We start from the raw sequence: 5148 nt of genomic DNA on the forward strand, positions 1-5148 counted from the left end.
GCTACAAAGGGATAATATAATAATTACCATAAAAAAATATCTATTCCCTATGAGATGTGTTTTTCTCCTACCTTTGTATATTTTTTTCTCCAATCAAACCATACATAACATCAATACCATCAATAGTAGACTCAACAGACTACCATTCCTTAAGATTAGAAGGATAGATATTTATAAATAAAAATACATTTTATCATAATAAAACATAATATCAAGTTTAATAAAAGAAAAACATTGAGAATGAAATACTTACAATTTGGTTTATGGAATGGAAAATTTGAAGCTCCAGTTTCAAATGCAACTCTTTATGTATAAATACATGTTGTACTAAAATCTCTTTTATGCTATTCTTATTTGCTCCAAGTCTAAAATCTTTAATCCTGCCCTTCCAAGCAAGGATGAAAGAATTCTCACATCTCTATATTTTTCTATGTTTTACTTGTTGCATGGTAATCTAGTTATCTTTGCTAGTAATGGTAGGAATCTATCTTCCATTTGTTTGGAATGAATTGGACATAGATATGGATGTGATTTCAAAGCTTGGGTGCCTTGTTAAAGCTCAATTTTTTATATCCATGGCAAAAAGAGAGGAGAGAGAGAAACAAGATACCACAAAGGAGGAAAGAGACGAGAAGAATAAAAAATGGTGGAAAAAAAGACAAGCACTAATTTTTTGATAAATTTAAATTTAAATTTAATTTTCATTATCATACAATCCTAGATATGTTATTAATATTAAATGGTCGAGAATCTATGTCATTAATGGAAAGGATGTCCTAAATACAATTATGAGGTGATGAAAATAAATATTTATAATACAAATTTATAGTAATACTATATTTATATCTCTTTATAAAATACATTTTTCAAAAATAAAACTTCCATTATGGAGACTTTGCTCCAATGGGTGTAGAGCACTCTCTCTCCATATCCTACAAGGCATTTTTGAGACCTTAAAACTCCCATAATCTAGAGATATCTTGGGATAAGATTGCCTCATGAGTAGTTTCACATTGTATTTGGCTCCTCAAATTTCATTTTGTTATTATTAGACATGCATTTTTTATTATTCATTTTCCACTTAGTTAGTCATAGCATTAGATAACAACTAACTTGGAACTTGAGAAAATTTCTTAACTTTTTAGATGTAACATTTTGGTCCCATAGACTGATTTGGCCTTTTGTAGATGTTAATATAACTTTCTTTCTTTCTTTCTTTCTTTCTTTCTCTCTCTCTCTCTCTCTCTCTCTCTCTCTCTCTCTCTCTCTCTCTCTCTCTCTTTAAATTTTCTTTCTTATCTCCATCCCTCTCTATTTAATTTCTTTCTTCATGCATTCTCTCTCTCTCTCTCTCTCTACACACACACACACACACACACACACACACACACACACACACACACACACACACACACACACACACACACACACACACACACACACACACACACACACACACACACACACACACACACACACACACACACACACACACACACACACACACACACACACACACACACACACATATGGGACGAGATTGAGATGATATGAGAGTGATGACAAGGGATTTGTTGAGATGATATGAGGTCCGCTTCATCACTTAACGACACTACAAGCTAGGTTTTTTGTATTTTGGCATTTAGATCGAGACTTTTTTTTGTTGTATTGCTTATTTTTGGGCACTTCTATCATGTATAAAAATTTGCAACTTTTGGTCTCATAGATCATTTTGCCTTTGTTAATATTTATACGTCACTTCAACTCTCTTTGTTTCTTTGTCTCTTCTCTCTCTCTCTCTCTCTCTCTATATATATATATATATATATATATATATATATATAGTGCATATAGTAGCATTGTGAGGTTCATATACTTGAGTCTCTCTTTGTCAACTCTAGTATTTTATGTCTTTTCTCTTTCTCTCTCCATTCTCTTTCTTTTTATTCACACACACACACACACACACACACACACACACACACACTCTCTCTCTCTCTCTCTCTCTCTCTATATATATATATATATATCTCCATTTCATGCGAAGTTGCATCATTAGAGAAGCTAAGTTGCATGTGGTACTTCTTCCTCCATCATGTCCTCAAGTCCCTCTCTCTCAACTCTAACCTCTTATCTGTCTTTTGTGCTCTCTCTCTCTCTCTCTCTCTCCACAACAAAGTATGTGATTGTGTAGTGGGCAAAACTCTCTCACTTTTGTGTGTGTGGAGATTCTCTTAAAAAAAAATCATTTTCTCTCTCAAATTTTTATGATTTTATATTTTATTCTCTCTCCTCTCTCTCTCACTCTCTCACATCCTCTTTATATTATATTTCCTGTCCCTCCCTCCCCCCCCACACACACACACACGTTAAATCTTATGTTTTCCTCTCATTTTTCTTCTCTTAAATGCATTATGATAGATTGTCAATATTTTCTCTCTCTCTTGAAAGTATTGTTTTCTCTTGTTGTCATGTGTGCTCTCTCTTTTTGTTTGTTGGTAATTAAGTGGCTATCCTAGTGATAATCCCCCTGCTCTTTAATTATCCCATGACCTAGGTACCAATTTTTCTTTTTGTAACATCCATACCAAATGACCATGCGAAATGTAGGAGTTGAATCGAAGAACTAGTTACCACCCTACTCAACTTAACCAATTGAGCTACACCTGTTTGGTCTCTCCTTTCCTCTCCCCCTCTGTGTGTGTGCGTGCATGCGTGGGCTGGAGCACGTGTGTGCGTGTGTGCGCATTGATGATCTTACTATTTTCATGTAGAGCCACTTGTTATTGTTAGTCCTATCACCACCATGCCTTGCCACAACCCTCACTAGCACTATCACGCCTTCCACAACCCCTAATCACCACATTAATCCTCTCACCTATTGACTCCCACATCTCCTAGCTTGTTGCCTCATGCTTGCATGCTTTTACTATGAGAGAGCTCCTGCTTGTCACTTTGCATCTCTCATGTTCGTCGCCTTGCCATGGATCCTCGTACTGAGAGAGAGAGAGAGAGAGAGAGAGAGAGAGAGAGAGAGAGAGAGAGAGAGAGAGAGAGAGAGAGAGAGAGAGAGAGAGAGAGAGAGAGAGAGAGAGAGAGAGAGAGAGAGAGAGAGAGAGAGAGAGAGAGAGAGAGAGAGAGAGAGAGAGAGAGAGAGAGAGAGAGAGAGAGAGAGAGAGAGAGAGAGAGAGAGAGAGAGTATATGTGAAAATCTATTAGAGGCAGAGATAAAAAAAACATGAACTTCTAAATTTTAAATTTTGTGTTTTTAAGTTTGGGAGATGTTGTAAGCTCGGGAGCTGCTTTGGAGGTTTAGGACCTCCCAAAGCCACAACTAAAATAATATATAATGGCATATATAGATGCATAAAAAAGGTAAGAGAAGGCTTTTAATGTTATTATTATCAAGGTAAGATATCAACAATGAAAAATTATCATTTGAACCTAATTGCATTTGAACCTCTACCACTTGATTGGAGGTAGGTGATCCTTAAAAAAAAAACTGAAATTACAAGGGTTTTCTAGATTGCAAGCTTTTAAGTATTGATCTAGTTGTGTACTAGATTAAAAAGAGTTGCATGAATCACATAGAAGTTGGTTTTCATCAAGTAGAACTAATACATCTTGCTGTTGTACCAGAGCTAATATTGTAGAGAGATGGTCTTACCACATGGAGAATTGATACTGTAATTTGTGAGTGTGTCTCTCCCACAACCCACTCACTTAGACATTTTCAACACCATTCTCTGTTCTGTAGCACCATCAATGATGATCTAAACATTTTACATTTGTAGCTAATGATAATATTTCTTTATCTTTTTTCTCATTTGGACAATATAATATCAAAGTTATTTTATTCTCTACCTTTAGAAATTTTCAATAGCAAGTTGCCACTACTAATCTTCCACTTAAGAATAGAGGGAGTTGATTTAGAGTTTATCACTATTGTGATATAAGGAGGAGGTTACAATAGAGGGAGAGGGGAACATACATGATACGAAAGTAGAAAAGTGGCAAGGGGGCAACAAAGAACTTCACATAAGCCTCTTGGTTGTATTGGAAGTTTATCCAAGCTTCCTTAATTAAGGAGATATGCTTTTCACAAGCTTCTTTCACTTGCCACATCCAGAAGTAAACCTTAATGTATATTAGGAATATAACATGCCATCTAAGAGGAGGAAAAGCTTAAGGGAAAAATACTTACATGTGTGTGACAAAGGTTGTGAATATGATGACCTTGGAGCTCTATGTGGATCTTGGTTTTGCACACTAATGCCGGTTAGAGGGCATTAAAATGGTGTTATGGACATTTGAAGCACAATGCTATTGGATTAAAGCACCAACGAGCCATGTTGCGTGAGCTGGATTAATTCAATGGATCATGATGATGGTCTTTCTTGCGCGCGACCGTCACAAATCACTTTGGTGTCGTCTGCAGAATGTTGTCATGCTTAACAAAGGAGAGGTAAGTTTTCCTGTATAAAGCTAATAAATAACTATTCGCTACTTTGAACAATTAGTGGACGTGCCGGAGTGGTTATCGGGCATGACTAGAAATCATGTGGGCTCTGCCCGCGCAGGTTCGAATCCTGCCGTCCACGTGTCTTTGCCACTACCTACCTTCACAATTTTGAAGTGCCACACACACACGCATAGTACATTTTTGAAGTGCCTTCCAATCATTGCATCTTTATTACTCTTTTTCCCTTGTTTGATTCTCGAGGACTTTAATGGGTGTTTCAAACACTTTCAAACTCAAAAATTCAAGAGAAGCAAGAGACTAATGTGCTTAAAAATTAGGATTTCTTTTTTTCCAAAATCAATGTGCACAATCATTGAGAGGCTAATGTGTCAAGTGCCATGCAAGGATTGGACTCCTAGATGAAATTGAAATGCAAGTATGGATGCTTTCCTAGATGGGTGTTTTTTTGATGCAAAAGACATAGCACTTTGATGCACTGGCCACCAAAAGAGACCACCATAGGAAGGGAAGAGTCACCAAGAGTAGAGCCAAAGGAAGCAATAGCCCTCCATGTCGAGGTAAGATTTCATTCAAATTTATGCTTTGATGCATGCAACAATTTGTCAAGAGGATGCTCTACACATGAGTGAGATAGTGGGGGGATAGACTCATTTGACACAGAGGTT

General features: G+C 36.6%; 1 non-coding gene across 1 annotated transcript; it reads left to right on the top strand.

Annotated features, from left to right (window-relative positions):
• The first annotated feature begins 4519 nt into the window (after positions 1-4519).
• TRNAS-AGA (transfer RNA serine (anticodon AGA)) lies at positions 4520-4601 on the top strand. The gene has a single exon. It is a non-coding gene; the product is annotated as a tRNA-Ser (tRNA).
• The last annotated feature ends 547 nt before the right edge of the window (positions 4602-5148 follow it).

The sequence above is a fragment of the Lygodium microphyllum genome, chromosome 10, assembly GCF_053477565.2.
Source record: "Lygodium microphyllum isolate KBCC chromosome 10, Lygodium_microphyllum_v1.1.10, whole genome shotgun sequence".
Classification (NCBI taxonomy): Eukaryota; Viridiplantae; Streptophyta; class Polypodiopsida; order Schizaeales; family Lygodiaceae; genus Lygodium; species Lygodium microphyllum.